Source organism: Drosophila subobscura, chromosome A, assembly GCF_008121235.1.
Source record: "Drosophila subobscura isolate 14011-0131.10 chromosome A, UCBerk_Dsub_1.0, whole genome shotgun sequence".
NCBI lineage: Eukaryota > Metazoa > Arthropoda > Insecta > Diptera > Drosophilidae > Drosophila > Drosophila subobscura.
Window position 1 is genome coordinate 4287 of NC_048530.1, and position 18995 is coordinate 23281.

General features: G+C 41.6%; 2 non-coding genes across 2 annotated transcripts; both read left to right on the top strand.

The window, feature by feature from the left end:
- Window positions 1–3004: 3004 nt before the first annotated feature.
- On the top strand, window positions 3005–4999 carry LOC117889666. Its single transcript, XR_004648542.1, has one exon. It is a non-coding gene; the product is annotated as a small subunit ribosomal RNA (ribosomal RNA).
- A 592-nt stretch (window positions 5000–5591) lies between these two features.
- On the top strand, window positions 5592–5770 carry LOC117889660. The gene has a single exon (XR_004648536.1). It is a non-coding gene; the product is annotated as a 5.8S ribosomal RNA (ribosomal RNA).
- Window positions 5771–18995: the final 13225 nt, after the last annotated feature.

An 18995-nucleotide genomic window follows, 5' to 3' on the forward strand; every position in this document is an offset into this window, starting at 1 on the left:
TCGTATCCGTGCTGGACTGCAATGATAAATAAGGGGCAATTTGCATTGTATGGCTTCTAAACCATTAAAAGTTTGTAATTTATTTTACAAACGACAATGGATGTGATGCCAATGTAATTTGTAACATAGTAAATCGGGAGGATCATTGATCACCTGGTGCCGCGCTAGTTACATATAAAAACATTATTTAATACAATGACAAAGCCTAGAATCAATTGTAAACGACTTTTGTAACAGGCGAGGTGTTGTAAGTGGTTGAGCAGCTGCCATAATGCGATCCACTGAAGCTTATCCTTTGCTTGATGATTCGATATACATAATGTATTCTTTATATATATATATACAAGTATTTTAATACATTTATATAAATATATAATTATACCTATATATATATATACAGGGATATATTCTAAAAAATTTTTTTACATGGATTGTATTATGACTTAATACTACTTCCATTTGAGAAAAAATTACACTCATATGCATGCAGAACACTTTAAAATCATATGATTGAAAATGTTTGGTAAAAAAAAATTAAATAGCAAATATGTTAGTATGAATATACGTACATATTTAAAGCTATAAAGAAATTGTTTCTATAAGAAACAAATGATGTAATTTATAATATAGTTATGAAAGTATGTTTCATTTATACTTAGAAAAATTCAGATAACACACAATAAAGAGGATCTTATATGATATAAGTGGCAATAACTTAGAAAGTTCATATCAAATACTTTAAAATACGGGATAAAAATTTAGACTTTGCATATACATATATGCATAAATACGAATTGAACACTATTATACAAATACAAGTCAAAAGTTGATAAACATTTAAAAACACAATAAATGAACATATGTTTCATATATAGTTGGAAAATATAAGAAAAATTCAGATAACACACAATAAAGAGGATCTTATATGATATAAGTGGCAATAACTTAGAAAGTTCTTATCAAAAACTTTAAAATTCGGAATAAAAGAGACTTTGCATATACATATATGCATAAATATAAATACTAATTGAACAAGTATGATACAAATACAAGTCAAACATATGTTGATAAACATTTAAAAACATAATAAATGAACATATGTTTCATATATAGTTGGAAAATATAAGAAAAATTGAAATACAACACAATAAAGGGATCTAATTTATGATATAAATGGAAAAAACCTATTTGGAAAGTTCATATCAAATACTATGAAATACGGGATAAAATTTGACTTTGCATATGCATAGTTGAAAAATCGTTATACATAACGTCTTCAGTATTTATTTGATTATGTATGGATATATATTTTTATATATAAATATAATAATGATGATATTGATATTCTATGTTCTTTTAAAATAAAATAGGTATGATATAAATAAAAATTTATAATTTTTATGATGGTTGATTGATATGGATATGGGCATGTTTCCCATATACATGTATAAAATATCTTCAGCATGATTTGATTATGAAGAAACGATAATGTACGATATGATATACTGTACTGTATGGCTTTTCATATATGATATAGGCATTGTATTGATATAAATAAAATGGTGATTGATTTGGTTGATGGATATGGGAATTGATATAAATATGAAATATTATAATGGTTGATTATTAAAATACGAGGATGTATAAAAAATCAGCATGATTTATAATGAAGAAACGACAAACATATTGCCCCATTGATATAAATAATGTCGTTATCATATATATATGGTTAAAATGGTTGATTGATATGGATATGGGAATTTTTCCCATATACATGTATAAAATATCTTCATTTGGATTTGATTATGAAGAAACGATAATGTACGATATGATATACTGTACTGTATGGCTTTTCATACGAAATAGGCAAATTGTATTGATATAAATACAAATTTATAATGGTTGATTGATATGGATATGGGAATTTTTCCCATATACATGTATAAAATATCTTCAGCATGATTTGATTATGAAGAAACGATAATGTACGATATGATATACTGTACTGTATGGCTTTTCATATGAAATAGGCATTGTATTGATATAAATACAAATTTATAATGGTTGATTGATATGGATATGGTTTCCCATATACAGCAGGGCATGATTGGAAGAAAATTTGCGGATATATAACCTATATATGGTGGACAGTTGATGTCCATTTATATTATGTGCATTATTTTGGTATAGTATTGCATATGATATTATTATACGTTGTCATTATACCCATAGTTTGGTATTATTTAAGTGGTGTTATTGTGTGATATTTGTTGCTTAAAAGTTCTTTAATATAAATTGCTTAGCTGCGACAAATTGATCTTAAGATAGTATAATGAAACTTGTCAAGATATATATAAAGAGTAAATTTTTAGTCCATATCAGTTTAGTTTCTATTATTATTATCGTGAATATCTGGAAATGGTATCATATGATTTATGATTGTATGAGAACCATTTCACAAATGTACCAGCATATAATCAAAGAGATTTATATGCAAATTCAAATATTGCCAATATATCAAAATCCATTCTACATGAACTCATGTGCTTGGTTTTATTTAATGTATATCACAAAAAACGCATACGATATTGGATAAATTTTAAATTTGTTGTCAAAATACAATGCCAAAACTCAATTTATTTTGGTTTAGGCGAATATACGTGTGATATTATATTAAGTGCAAACAAAAAGATATTTTTGAACGAAAAAATGTATATATTTTATATGGATATATTTAATATGCTGTTGTAAATATTAAACAAATGAGAAAGTTTTCTCATTAATATATTGTAAAATAAAATTATGTTAAATATATAAAAAAATATAAATATATAGAGAAAATGGCGAATCTGAATGCTATATAAAAATGGCCACATTCGTTTAACAAATTCTCATGAACTGTTGGAAAAAAACTATGTATTATTGTACTGTTTTTTTATTCAAAAGTATATCGAGTTGTCAAATATTTACATATGTGTGCATATGCGCATAAAACGAAAACATTATTCTGGTTGATCCTGCCAGTAGTTATATGCTTGTCTCAAAGATTAAGCCATGCATGTCTAAGTACACACGAATTAAAAGTGAAACCGCAAAAGGCTCATTATATCAGTTATGGTTCCTTAGATCGTTAACAGTTACTTGGATAACTGTGGTAATTCTAGAGCTAATACATGCAATTAAAACACGGACCTTATGGGACGTGTGCTTTTATTAGGCTAAAACCAAGCGATCGCAAGATCGTTACATTGGTTGAACTCTAGATAACATGCAGATCGTATGGTCTTGTACCGACGACAGATCTTTCAAATGTCTGCCCTATCAACTTTTGATGGTAGTATCTAGGACTACCATGGTTGCAACGGGTAACGGGGAATCAGGGTTCGATTCCGGAGAGGGAGCCTGAGAAACGGCTACCACATCTAAGGAAGGCAGCAGGCGCGTAAATTACCCACTCCCAGCTCGGGGAGGTAGTGACGAAAAATAACAATACAGGACTCATATCCGAGGCCCTGTAATTGGAATGAGTACACTTTAAATCCTTTAACAAGGACCAATTGGAGGGCAAGTCTGGTGCCAGCAGCCGCGGTAATTCCAGCTCCAATAGCGTATATTAAAGTTGTTGCGGTTAAAACGTTCGTAGTTGAACTTGTGCTTCATACGGGTAGTGCAACTTACAATTGTGGTTAGTACTATACCTTTATGTATGTAAGCGTATTACCGGTGGAGTTCTTATATATAATTAAGTACTTGTATTTTTTTATATATTCCTCCTATTTAAAACCTGCATTAGTGCTCTTCATCGAGTGTTATTGTGGGCCGGTACAATTACTTTGAACAAATTAGAGTGCTTAAAGCAGGCTTCAAATGCCTGAATATTCTGTGCATGGGATAATGAAATAAGACCTCTGTTCTGCTTTCATTGGTTTTCAGATCAAGAGGTAATGATTAATAGAAGCAGTTTGGGGGCATTAGTATTACGACGCGAGAGGTGAAATTCTTGGACCGTCGTAAGACTAACTTAAGCGAAAGCATTTGCCAAAGATGTTTTCATTAATCAAGAACGAAAGTTAGAGGTTCGAAGGCGATCAGATACCGCCCTAGTTCTAACCATAAACGATGCCAGCTAGCAATTGGGTGTAGCTACTTTTATGGCTCTCTCAGTCGCTTCCCGGGAAACCAAAGCTTTTGGGCTCCGGGGGGAAGTATGGTTGCAAAGCTGAAACTTAAAGGAATTGACGGAAGGGCACCACCAGGAGTGGAGCCTGCGGCTTAATTTGACTCAACACGGGAAAACTTACCAGGTCCGAACATAAGTGTGTAAGACAGATTGATAGCTCTTTCTCGAATCTATGGGTGGTGGTGCATGGCCGTTCTTAGTTCGTGGAGTGATTTGTCTGGTTAATTCCGATAACGAACGAGACTCAAATATATTAAATAGATATCTTCAGGATTATGGTGTTGAAGCTTATATAGCCTTCATTCATGGTGGCAGTAAAATGTTTATTGTGTTTGAATGTGTTTATATAAGTGGAGCCGTACCTGTTGGTTTGTCCCATTATAAGGACACTAGCTTCTTAAATGGACAAATTGCGTCTAGCAATAATGAGATTGAGCAATAACAGGTCTGTGATGCCCTTAGATGTCCTGGGCTGCACGCGCGCTACAATGAAAGTATCAACGTGTATTTCCTAGACCGAGAGGTCCGGGTAAACCGCTGAACCACTTTCATGCTTGGGATTGTGAACTGAAACTGTTCACATGAACTTGGAATTCCCAGTAAGTGTGAGTCATTAACTCGCATTGATTACGTCCCTGCCCTTTGTACACACCGCCCGTCGCTACTACCGATTGAATTATTTAGTGAGGTCTCCGGACGTGATCACTGTGACGCCTTGCGTGTTACGGTTGTTTCGCAAAAGTTGACCGAACTTGATTATTTAGAGGAAGTAAAAGTCGTAACAAGGTTTCCGTAGGTGAACCTGCGGAAGGATCATTATTGTATGTTTCTACCGTTAACAAAAATATATTGCCAATTTACCAAACAAACAATGTTTTTATAAAATCATAATTGTAAAATAAATATATTCAGTTGTAAATCTTATATGTATTTTTTAATGATGTTGTCAATATACTCATATAGTAGTAGCTAATATACATATGACTTGGTTATATGTGTATAGCATTTAATATTAAAATTACATATTGATGATATATTACAATATATTGATTTATAAAATCTGTGTGCATATGGCCCATAATATGCACGCGTTGCGCATATGTATTGTCCATCAGAGCTATGGGCATACATTGGTTAATGCAACAACCTAAAAAGTACAATGTTGTACCTGTGTTCAGGTTAATTCTTTTATATAAATTGATATTTATCAAACATTGTCAAATTACATATTATTTATATTCATAAATATGGTAAGATATCGTTTATATAAAACTAAGACATTTCGCAAAATTTTTTTAGGATAAAAATACAATTTTATTGAAGGAATTGATATATGCCAGTAAAATGGTGTATTTTTAATTTCTTTCAATAAAAACATATCTGACAAATGTAATAACAAACAAATTTTAATCACTCTAAGCGGTGGATCACTCGGCTCATGGGTCGATGAAGAACGCAGCAAACTGTGCGTCATCGTGTGAACTGCAGGACACATGAACATCGACATTTTGAACGCATATCGCAGTCCATGCTGTTATGTACTTTAATTAATTTTATAGTGCTGCTTGGACTACATATGGTTGAGGGTTGTAAGACTATGCTAAATAAGTTGTTTGAAAATTTTACGAAATTTTCAAGCATATTGTATATTATTGGATATATGTACACTTATGTACAAATATATTCATAATATTGATATTAAATGGAAATGCATTATCTCTCATTGTTGTATATATTTGTGTGAGAATAACGAAGAAAATATATTATTTTTTTCCTTCTTGGATCAAAAAATACTGAGGAATGTCTAGCATAAAAAATTATTTTTTTTTTTTTTCATCTAGAATTGCCTCTTATTAACGGTTTGAAAGGAATGTTGTTGTAAAAATAAATATGAAATATTCTTCGTGGTGTTTGTTATAAAATACGGACATTTTAATGATTTCATTATGAGAACGTGCTATATATAATAATATTGTATTAGTATCATTATAATTTTTAATATATGTATATACAACCTCAACTCATATGGGACTACCCCCTGAATTTAAGCATATTAATTAGGGGAGGAAAAGAAACTAACCAGGATTTTCTTAGTAGCGGCGAGCGAAAAGAAATCAGTTCAGCACTAAGTCACTTTGTCTATATGGCAAATGTGAGATGCAGTGTATGGAGCGTCAATATTCTAGTATGAGAAATTAACGATTTAAGTCCTTCTTAAATGAGGCCATTTACCCATAGAGGGTGCCAGGCCCGTATAACGTTAATGATTATTAGATGATGTTTCCAAAGAGTCGTGTTGCTTGATAGTGCAGCACTAAGTGGGTGGTAAACTCCATCTAAAACTAAATATAACCATGAGACCGATAGTAAACAAGTACCGTGAGGGAAAGTTGAAAAGAACTCTGAATAGAGAGTTAAACAGTACGTGAAACTGCTTAGAGGTTAAGCCCGATGAACCTGAATATCCGTTATGGAAAATTCATCATTAAAGTTGTAATATTTTAACAATATTATAATAATAGTGTGCATTTTTTCCATATAAGGACATTGTAATCTATTAGCATATACCAAATTTATCATAAAATATGGCTTATAGTTTATTCATTATTTATTTATTATTATGCTTGCATTTTAACATAGAATAAATGTCATTAATTTGATAAAGTGTTGATAAATTAAAATTAATACAGTGCGTTAATTTTCCGAAATTATATAATGGCATAATTATCATCGATATTTGTGTTTATTATAAGCATTTGTATGATTAACAATGCGAAAGATTCAGGATACCTTCGGGACCCGTCTTGAAACACGGACCAAGGAGTCTAACATATGTGCAAGTTATTGGGAGATAAACCTAATAGCGTAATTAACTTGACTAATAATGGGATTAGTTTTTTTAACTATTTATAGATAATTAACACAATCCCGGGGCGTTCTATATAGTTATGTATAATAATATTTATATTATTTATGCCTCTAACTGGAACGTACCTTGAGCATATATGCTGTGACCCGAAAGATGGTGAACTATACTTGATCAGGTTGAAGTCAGGGGAAACCCTGATGGAAGACCGAAACAGTTCTGACGTGCAAATCGATTGTCAGAATTGAGTATAGGGTCGAAAGACCAATCGAACCATCTAGTAGCTGGTTCCTTCCGAAGTTTCCCTCAGGATAGCTGGTGCATTTTAATGTTATATAAAATAATCTTATCTGGTAAAGCGAATGATTAGAGGCCTTAGGGTCGAAACGATCTTAACCTATTCTCAAAGTTTAAATGGGTAAGAACCTTAACTTTCTTGATATGAAGTTTAAGGTTATGATATAATGTGCCCAGTGGGCCACTTTTGGTAAGCAGAACTGGCGCTGTGGGATGAACCAAACGTAATGTTACGGTGCCCAAATTAACAACTCATGCAGAAACCATGAAAGGCGTTGGTTGCTTAAAACAGCAGGACGGTGATCATGGAAGTCGAAATCCGCTAAGGAGTGTGTAACAACTCACCTGCCGAAGCAACTAGCCCTTAAAATGGATGGCGCTTAAGTTGTATACCTATACATTACCGCTAAAGTAGATGATTTATATTACTTGTGATATAAATTTTGAAACTTTAGTGAGTAGGAAGGTACAATGGTAAGCGTAGAAGTGTTTGGCGTAAGCCTGCATGGAGCTGCCATTGGCACAGATCTTGGTGGTAGTAGCAAATAATCGAATGAGACCTTGGAGGACTGAAGTGGAGAAGGGTTTCGTGTGAACAGTGGTTGATCACGAGTTAGTCGGTCCTAAGTTCAAGGCGAAAGCCGAAAATTTTCAAGTAAAAATCAGTAAGCATATATTGTCAAATCTTTAATGATTTTTTGAAACACTTGAATAATTTTGAACGAAAGGGAATACGGTTCCAATTCCGTAACCTGTAGGAATCTCGTTAATCCATTCATGCGCGTCACTAATTAGATGACGAGGCATTTGGCTATTTTATTTTTATTTTTTTTTTTTTTTTTTATCGCAGAGGAAGGGAAATCTTCAAAAGATACCAAAAGGGAGCCATTCCCTTTTAGCATGCACGATTCATGAATTCACTTCAACAGGTTGAAGCTCATCACGCATACGTACTAAAACCCACCTCTAGTTCTACAACAGCGATGTTTATACCTAATTTTACATTAAGCCTAGGTAGCAGGCGTCTTCTTTCCTCACATAGTGCTGTGGCTAAGTCCAATCTCTAGTGTACCCTATAAGGTACATGAACTGTCGGAAGCAGTATAATCCGCCAATCACTACTCTGGAGCTGATGACATTACTGTCACCAGTTGATAGGAGATCTTTCGCGATTAGTCCTTTGATGGACTGGTTGCTCCAGATTCCACGCCAGTTCAATGTCGCGGAAAGGACTTCGACATTGCCAGACACACCGAAATCTCGTTGCACTGCCGATATAACTTCAGGTCTCTTATATTTCTCAACCTTGCGCTGATGCGCTAGGTCAAGAGACAGTCCATCTGTTACTATCTGGGCATCAATCACGTATGCGTGATTGTGTCGAATAGCCACCAGGTCGGGCTTACATACTGAGGAATTGCCCTGCACGTTCGGTTCGACGTGTACTGTGTGGCCCTTCTCCTCAAGAATTCTCTTGAGGTTGTTGACCACGCAGTTATGCCTTGCTACCCGCTTCCCATGCGTACGGTAGCAATTTTGCAGGATGTGGTTGTTTGTTTCGGGAGCATCACATCCTGCCCGGCATTGTCGATCCATGGCATGCCTTCCCCTCGTGGTACGAGACCTTGAGGGGAGTGCATTTATTCGCAGTTTGATTCCATTTCTGTAATCTCTTCCTGTTAGCAAACGCGTGGGCTGACTCACCCACCCGTGTTGCGGACGAAATTGTCGCGCCTCACGTAGGCCGCTACCATCAACAGATTTGTACAACTGCCCAGTACGTTTCGATCGCTGCACGTGTTATCAACTCACTTTCTCCAGCCAGAGTTCTACCTCGAGCTTTCTTCAGTTCGTCTTCTAAGAAAGAGTTGGCCGTATCGGATTGACCGAGATGGACCCACTTTATATTGCTCAATCTTTTCATCCGAAGCATGGGAGCTACCCAACGAACTGAAGGCACGCCGAGGCCCCCACATGTGTGAGGAGCATGAAAGAATGCGGTTGATACGTCCAATGGAAGACCTAACCATTTTCTTATGACCGAACGTACCAGTATGTCACACTTTCTCAGGACACCTATCATCACACTCCCAAGCGTAAGCTTGTGATAGAGTTGTGGGATAAGCACAGTTCTGAGGGCGAACATTTTCTGTTGAGGTTTGAGGGGGGATCTTGTCAGTCTCAACAGCTTTGGACCGAGGTCTTCGGCTGGACTGTACCTGGTCCTCCCCTCTGCAGTGAACTTTATGCCTAGATAGTTCCACTCGTCTGAGCGCTTCAATGCTGGACACGTGCGCGAACCTATTTTAAAGTACTGTGGTACGACCACAGTACATTTTTGTTTAGGTTGCCCCTTTATTCCAATTGTAAAACATTTATCCGAGTTTAGGGTAAGCCCGACTGAAGACAGAAAGTCAACAGTCGTGTCCAACAGTTTTTGAAGCCCCATTGGAGTTTCCGCAAATAGGACTAGATCATCTGCGAATGCTGCTGCGTTTGTTATGGCGTTTCCGACTGTGGCACCAATCTCGTTAGGGAAGGACTTAAGCAACCGATCGATGACTAGGTTGAATATTATGGGGGATAACGGATCACCCTGCTTAACACCTCTTGCAGGAATGAACACTTCTGATCTCCATCCTTCTCCATTGAGCGTTGTGCCACAGACTTCGTACGAGTGTTGTACGTAGTCGACAAATTCCGTAGGGGCACCGTAAGCGGTTAGCATATTAATAACCGCTGCATGAGACACGGAGTCAAATGCTTTGCTTATATCTAATGTGGCGATAAAGCATGATTTACAACGTTTATGGTGGTCCCTTAGAATCAGATCGACTATCGTCGTATTGTCGGCACATCCGTCTGTTGGTAGGAACCCTCGCTGACGCGGGTCCCAATTGACTGATAAGGACAATCGGGAAGCCAAAATGGCATTTAGTAACCTAACCATAACAGATGGTACCGTTATAGGACGAAAGTCTTGTGGTCGAGATGCTCGTACCTTCTTCGGAATGAAGATGGTTCGAGCCTGTCGGATGGGTACAGGTAGCTTTCCGCACCAAAGAATCAGGTTCATTATGCGTAGCATAATACCAGTTGGAATCTTCCTGACAGTTCTAGGAGAAATTCCATCTGGCCCTGGGGACTTCGTCAGCGACACTTTATGTACCCTGAGGTCTCGCGGTGTGATCGGAGACCATACCCCTTCAAGTGGTTGTTCCGTCCGGAACTGGGCGTTTGTACCACTATATGTTGGGCTAGGTTGTGTCATGACATGTCTCCAATAGGGAACCATGATATCCTGGTTTGGCATAGCTGTTGTTCCCTCAGTTCCATCCAAAATGGCTTTTAGGCAGCGACCTCTGTGCTTGTCCCAATTACGCTGTGTTAGGGCGTATTGCTGTCGCCTACCTTGTCTCCTATTGCGTGGTCTCCGGGGAGGCCTTGCATGAATGGGGCGTTCATTCGGTTGAGGAAATATTTCTAAAAGGTAGGTGGACAAGCGCTGAAGAGTGATTTCTTTGCCCGAAGTCTCCGCACCATCTATGATGGATTGTAGAGCTTCAACTCTCCATTGGTCGCTGCACACTACAAGGGGGTACCCTTGTAGTGCTGCCAGGATTTCCCTGTTCGACAGTTCGGCTGGAATGTTTCCGAGAGATTTTGCTCGCGTGTTCTAGGCCCGCTAGGGCCATCACAATGCTTTGTTTTAATTAGACAGTCGGATTCCCCAAGTCCGTGCCAGTTCTGAATTGATTGTTAATTGATAATCGTTATAATTAATAAGAACTAATTGGTTTTACCCAATTAGTATTCTTAAAAATTTTAGCAAGAAAGTTCCACCATTGGCTACGTAACTAAACTATCCGTGGAACAAGTAACTACCATAAATGATAGAAACTCTATTTACCCAGAACGAGCACATAAACCATGTTATTGTTTCCCAATCAAGCCCGACTATCTCAATCTTCAGAGCCAATCCTTATCCCGAAGTTACGGATCTAATTTGCCGACTTCCCTTACCTACATTATTCTATCGACTAGAGACTCTTCACCTTGGAGACCAGCTGCGGATATTGGTACGGCCTGTTGAGAAGTTTGCGTGTCCCCACCATAAATTTTCAAGGTCCGAGGAGAAAATATCGACACAACAGTATATGTCATGCTCTTCTAGCCCATCTACCATATCTCTCTGCGAAAGACTACCATGGTAGTACGGCTATAAAACAGAAAAGAAAAAACTCTTCCGATATCTCTCGACGTCTTCTTTATGGTCGTTCCTGTTGCCAGGATGAGCACGAGGCCCATATTTAATAACAAACGGATACTCAACAGGTTACGGAATTGGAACCGTATTCCCTTTCGTTCAAAATTATTCAAGTGTTTCAAAAAAATCATTAAAGATTTGACAATATATGCTTACTGATTTTTTACTTGAAAATTTTCGGCTTTCGCCTTGAACTTAGGACCGACTAACTCGTGATCAACCACTGTTCACACGAAACCCTTCTCCACTTCAGTCCTCCAAGGTCTCATTCGATTATTTGCTACTACCACCAAGATCTGTGCCAATGGCAGCTCCATGCAGGCTTACGCCAAACACTTCTACGCTTACCATTGTACCTTCCTACTCACTAAAGTTTCAAAATTTATATCACAAGTAATATAAATCATCTACTTTAGCGGTAATGTATAGGTATACAACTTAAGCGCCATCCATTTTAAGGGCTAGTTGCTTCGGCAGGTGAGTTGTTACACACTCCTTAGCGGATTTCGACTTCCATGATCACCGTCCTGCTGTTTTAAGCAACCAACGCCTTTCATGGTTTCTGCATGAGTTGTTAATTTGGGCACCGTAACATTACGTTTGGTTCATCCCACAGCGCCAGTTCTGCTTACCAAAAGTGTGGCCCACTGGGCACATTATATCATAACCTTAAACTTCATATCAAGAAAGTTAAGGTTCTTACCCATTTAAAGTTTGAGAATAGGTTAAGATCGTTTCGACCCTAAGGCCTCTAATCATTCGCTTTACCAGATAAGATTATTTTATATAACATTAAAATGCACCAGCTATCCTGAGGGAAACTTCGGAAGGAACCAGCTACTAGATGGTTCGATTGGTCTTTCGCCCCTATACTCAATTCTGACAATCGATTTGCACGTCAGAACTGTTTCGGTCTTCCATCAGGGTTTCCCCTGACTTCAACCTGATCAAGTATAGTTCACCATCTTTCGGGTCACAGCATATATGCTCAAGGTACGTTCCAGTTAGAGGCATAAATAATATAAATATTATTATACATAACTATATAGAACGCCCCGGGATTGTGTTAATTATCTATAAATAGTTAAAAAACTAATCCCATTATTAGTCAAGTTAATTACGCTATTAGGTTTATCTCCCAATAACTTGCACATATGTTAGACTCCTTGGTCCGTGTTTCAAGATGGGTCCCGAAGGTATCCTGAATCTTTCGCATTGTTAATCATACAAATGCTTATAATAAACACAAATATCGATGATAATTATGCCATTATATAATTTCGGAAAATTAACGCACTGTATTAATTTTAATTTATCAACACTTTATCAAATTAATGACATTTATTCTATGTTAAAATGCAAGCATAATAATTTGAATAAACTATAAAGCCATATTTTATGATAAATTTGGTATATGCTAATAGATTACAATGTCCTTATATGGAAAAAAATGCACACTATTATTATAATATTGTTAAAATATTACAACTTTAATGATGAATTTTCCATAACGGATATTCAGGTTCATCGGGCTTAACCTCTAAGCAGTTTCACGTACTGTTTAACTCTCTATTCAGAGTTCTTTTCAACTTTCCCTCACGGTACTTGTTTACTATCGGTCTCATGGTTATATTTAGTTTTAGATGGAGTTTACCACCCACTTAGTGCTGCACTATCAAGCAACACGACTCTTTGGAAACATCATCTAATAATCATTAACGTTATACGGGCCTGGCACCCTCTATGGGTAAATGGCCTCATTTAAGAAGGACTTAATTCGTTAATTTCTCATACTAGAATATTGACGCTCCATACACTGCATCTCACATTTGCCATATAGACAAAGTGACTTAGTGCTGAACTGATTTCTTTTCGCTCGCCGCTACTAAGAAAATCCTGGTTAGTTTCTTTTCCTCCCCTAATTAATATGCTTAAATTCAGGGGGTAGTCCCATATGAGTTGAGGTTGTATATACATATATTAAAAATTATAATGATACTAATACAATATTATTATATATAGCACGTTCTCATAATGAAATCATTAAAATGTCCGTATTTTATAACAAACACCACGAAGAATATTTCATATTTATTTTTACAACAACATTCCTTTCAAACCGTTAATAAGAGGCAATTCTAGATGAAAAAAAAAAAAAAAATATTTTTTATGCTAGACATTCCTCAGTATTTTTGATCCAAGAAGGAAAAAATAATATATTTTCTTCGTTATTCTCACACAAATATATACAACAATGAGAGATAATGCATTTCCATTTAATATCAATATTATGAATATATTTGTACATAAGTGTACATATATCCAATAATATACAATATGCTTGAAAATTTCGTAAAATTTTCAAACAACTTATTTAGCATAGTCTTACAACCCTCAACCATATGTAGTGTAACGAACCCTTTTTCCGGTCGTATGACCTGGGCTGAGCTGGCTCAGCGGGAAATGGGGTGGTTGCAACGAATTTGTATTGTTGCCTCGACGACCAAGTAATAACGCAGGATTGGTTTAATTCTGATATTTCAGGTTTTATTCAATATATTAAGGTTCTCTGTTAGCCTAGCTTATTGTTATAGTATCGCTATCGTGCTACCTGTCGACTTTGGCGGGTCGGATCCGGGCGTTGCACGCTGATGCTGCTGAACTGGGGCAATTGATCTTACTCCGCCACACCAATTCCGCACTCTAACGGTTCGCCTTTCACCGTTCTAACCTCGTCCAAAATCTACCGTACACTCTGATTATATAAGACTCACTCTGGGTCTTCGATGCCGCTGGTCCCGTTACACCTTCCGTTATTCTGCACTTCGATTCACTTGTACTCGACTTAGCTCTTGGGCTGCTCGCGCGCGAAAGATCCCGTGCCTTGGCTGCCGCCCTCATTATATAGGCGCCGGCTAACGGTTCTCCCACGAGGCCAGTACTTTTCCATCGTCGATTCTGATGCTTTCTCCCTTCTTCGTAACGGGACCTCGATCTCATGGCCATATTTGGTCATGCGTCGGCCCGCTGCCGGCCCGATCCCATCCTTCCACTCTCTTTCGAGCCGCCATATTGGGCTCCCCGCTCTCTGAGCGCCTCTTCCAGATTGTCCTCTCTTCTGTGTCGCCATCTTGGGCTCCCCGCTCTCTGAGTGCCTCTTCCATATTCGCCGTGCTCGGATATCCGAGCCCTAGGCTTTAACACTCTAAAGCCTGTGAGGAACGCGTTCCCTCACACTCCCCTCTTTCTTCGGGAAGCGGAAAGCCTCCGTTTTCCGCCGTACCGGCGCGTCGCTTTTGAATCAACGCGCGCGCCTACGGCCTACGAACTGGCGCGCGCGCAGCCTCCGGTTGAACCGGTCCCGGTTAACCGGTTCGGTGCCGCCAGACCGACGCAACCTGCCCTCACGATCGATTGGTGGTGGGGCTGCCCTATCTCCGGCTCTCCGCACTGCGATCGATAGGTGGCCGGTTGCCAGATAGGGGAAACTCGGTGTTGGGAAACGATAGTGGTGAGTTGCCAGATCTGGACGAATCGATGTTGTGATCGATAATGCGCGGGGTTGCATCTTCGTGAACTCGATATGCGCGGGGTTGCCAGACCCAGTGAACTCGTTTTTTCCTTTCTCGCATGGCTCGTGTTTCCGGTAAGTAATTAAATAAACAACATATTTTCCCATTACTCACCTTCGCCTCCCCTCTCCTAGGTTATTCCACCTCGCCGCGCCTCGCCGACCACTCTGGGCCCCCCCTTTCTTCCCCGCGGCGCCAACGACTGTCTTGCCTGCCCGATGTCCCGAGGTCGTTCACCTCAGTGTCGCCGTGAGTATGTAAGTACCCCACGCTCCCCACTGGACTCATTATTGATTGATTTCCATTTCTCTTCCAGGTTATTTCATCATTTCTGTTCCCGATTATTGTGTTTACCTTTTTTTTTCTTGTGTTTCCTTTTTTTTTTTGTGAATTTTGTGCCTTTATTTTATTTCAACATACCCCTCTTTTTTTTTTTTTTCTGCGTCGCCCCTCTCCCACGCCTGCTACACCGCCCGTAGGTCCCGGAAGACCGTAGTCCCCGCGGCCGACATCGTGACCCGGTAACGGACGCCGCGTTCCGTCACCAGCCGGTTGGTGCGCCGTCCCGTCAGCCTCGCACTGGCCTGTGCGCGGACCACGGCCTCAGGCCACTCCTCGGGCTCGAGCAGCGTCCATCGGCGCCCCGTTGGCTCCGACGCCTGTCGCTGCAGTGTCGGCCGGTGTCCTCGTCGCGGTTCCGGGCACGACGCCTGTCGCCTGAACGGTGGGGCCGGTGGTGCCGTCTCGGCTGTCGGCCGCTTGAGCGTTGGCGCCGGTGGTGCCGGCTCTGGCCACAGCCATGGACCCCGCTCCCACGGCTCCGAGGACTCGGCCGCGCTCTCCGCCTGTGGCTCCGCCGCCCGGCCCTCTCCTCCTGTGCCCGGGCCTCCGCTCGCAGGATCGTCGCTGCAGCCCTCAGTACCTTCAGCGCCTCCGGCACGTCCGACTCCACTTCCGCTGCCTCCGGCTCCTCCTCTGCTGGCTGCGCTGGATCCGCCGCCTCCGGCTCCACCCTCCTTGGCACCTCCGCTGCGCTGGCGTCCGCCCCGCTCGCGTCCGCTGATGGGCCCGCCGGTTTCCGCCTTGGGTCGCGGCTGCTGCCGTGGGATGGCGCCTCCTCCCACACCCGCGCCTCCTCTGGATCCGGGTCCACCGGCGCCGGCCCCGAGGCCCAGGTGATGTGCAACGTCTGGTGGTGCCACACCATCCCACCTCCTGGGATACGAACGGGCCGATCACGGCCCCCTGGGGCCCCTGCCAGCCGGGCCCTGGCTGCGGATGCTGCTGCTGTTGGTGCTGCTGCTGCTCCTGCTGCTGATGCTGCTGCTGCTGATGCTTCTCCTGCTGCTGACGCTGCTGCTGCTGCTGCTGACGCTGCTGCTGCTGCTGCTGCTGCTGCTGCTGCTGCTGATGCTGCTGCTGCTGATGCTGCTGCTGCTGATGCTGCTGCTGCTGATGCTGCTGCTGCTGCTGCTGATGCTGCTGCTGCTGCTGCTGCTGCTGCTGCTGATGCTGCTGCTGCTGATGCTGCTGCCGATGCTGCTGCTGCTGCTGCTGATGCTCCTCCGGTGCTGCCAGCGTCTCCTGGGCCGCTTCCCTGGCATCTTCCGTGGGCTCCTCTGCCCCCCACATGGCCTCTTCCTCCTCCTCGGCTTGCCGCAGCCGCTCCTCCCAGCTCACCTCGGCCTGCGATGTGGGCGTGGGCTCGGTCGCGGGCGTGTGCGCGTGCGTTGTGGCGGTCGTGGGCGTGTGCGCGTGCGTGGGCGTGGTCGTGGGCGTGTGCACGTGCGTGGGCGTGGTCGTGGGCGAGTGGTCCCTTGTCCTCTTGGGGGACGGTATGCCGGGCTGCTGCTCCTTCTTCCTGATCTGCGCCTCGCGCTCCACCAGGGCCTTCTCCCTGGCCTCCACCCACCTCTTCTTGATTGCCAGATTCCTCCAGAGGCACTGGGTGCGGACCTTCTCCTCCCTCCTTCGCACCCGAGCCTCCCGCTCACTCAGCTCCATCTCCTTGGCAATCGACCACCTCCTCGACTGCCTTATCCGCTCCCCGAGCTGCACGACGCGGACCCTCTCCTCGGGTGTGAGGAAGCTCCATCTGTCTCTCCCGGTGCCTGGTTCCCTGGGCCTCTCGCTGCCGCTCGCCTCCTTGCGCCTCCCTTCCTCTGCTGCGCGCGCCTCGCGTCTCAGCTCCCCTCGCTTGGGTGCCGGCTGCCACTCCACAATGACGACGTCATCTTCGTTCTCACTTTCCACCGGCGACACCACCGGGCTCGTCGACGAGCATGACGACGGCGCCGGCGACACGTATGGCGACGCCATCACTTGTAGCACGGGAGAGCTACTCCGCCGACCGCACTCGTCTCCACGCATGGGCACGGTCGCCTCATGCTGACGGTGCACGTCGACGTCGTAGTCTCCGTACCGTAGCCGTTCCTCCTGCTCCTCCACAAACTCGTGCACGTGTGCCAAATTTTCCATTTTTTTTCTTCTTTTTTTTTTTTTTGGGGCCAACCCTTTGCTTACCGCGTGTGTTCACAAAGTGCCGGTCCAGACCTTGACCTCCCCTACTTATACCCTCGTTGCACTCCCACTCGTTCCGGCTAACGGTGCATCTCCTCGTGGGCCCTTGCACTCTCTCTCACCGTTGTACACGCTCTCCTAACGGTTGTTGCCCTTATCCGATCTCGCCGCGCTAACCTCTATTCTCTTTGTTTTAAACTATTTCGCGACAGCCCGCTTTTCCTGGTGCTTAACTAAATGCACCATAAATGGATACAAGTTTAAATACCCGTCAATTCTGTGATTTATATTTAAATGAGTGAAAATAAATTTCTTTATCTGTGAATCATTATGTGAACTATTATTTACCGTTATTTATTGTGTCTTTATGGTGTTAAATCGGTGGCACCAATCAATAAATAATAAAAAATTGATTTTCATTTGTGATTCATGGTGTGAAATATTATTTATTACCATTTACTGTGCGTTTAGGGGAGTGAAATAGTTTGAACCAATCCTTCCCCTTCCATCATGTGAATAAATAAATAAATTTCTTTATTTGTGACTCGTTACATGAAATATTATTTACCCTTATTTATTGTGAATTTATGGTGTTAAATCGGTTACACCAATCAATAAATAATAATAAATTTATCTTTCATTTGTGATTCATGGTGTGAAATGTTATTTATGGATTCATTACCCTTTACCGTGCGTTAATGGAATCTCTTCGGCCGCTTGTGGAGTGAATTCGTAACTGGAGTGAATTTGTGGCCCGGTGCTCCTCCGGTTGGCTTTTGTATACTGGTGAGTGGATCCTTCGGTAGTGTGCCAGCGTGTTTTAACTCTCCCTTCTTCCAGCTTGTTTTGACGTTTTACTACCCTTGTGGAATGGATGCCTTGGGTGTACCTGCGACAGGAAGTGGATCTATGGCACGACGCTCCCTTTTGGATGGATGAGTGTGTTTCGCCGTCCCTCTTGCTGCTGCTCGGTTCCACCCAGGTCTGGTAAGTTTTGGATACGGTTGACGCCTCCTCCCTAATACCTTTTTTTTTTTTTTTTTTTTTTTAGATCGCTTCTGTGCCCCATTAACTGTCTGCCGGCCGTGAATCCGCCCGTGATTCCTCGACCTCTTGTCCGTTCACCCGGGTTCGGATTCACGGTTGGCTATCCCGAGCATGCCGGATGCGCCTGTGTTCCAGATCGGTCGGAAGTCCCCCCACGCAGTGTCTCGGACCCGAGGATCGTCCGATGCCTCGCCCGGTCGTCCACGCTTGGGCGGCTCCCTCTCCCCTGGATCCGGTGCTCCGGCC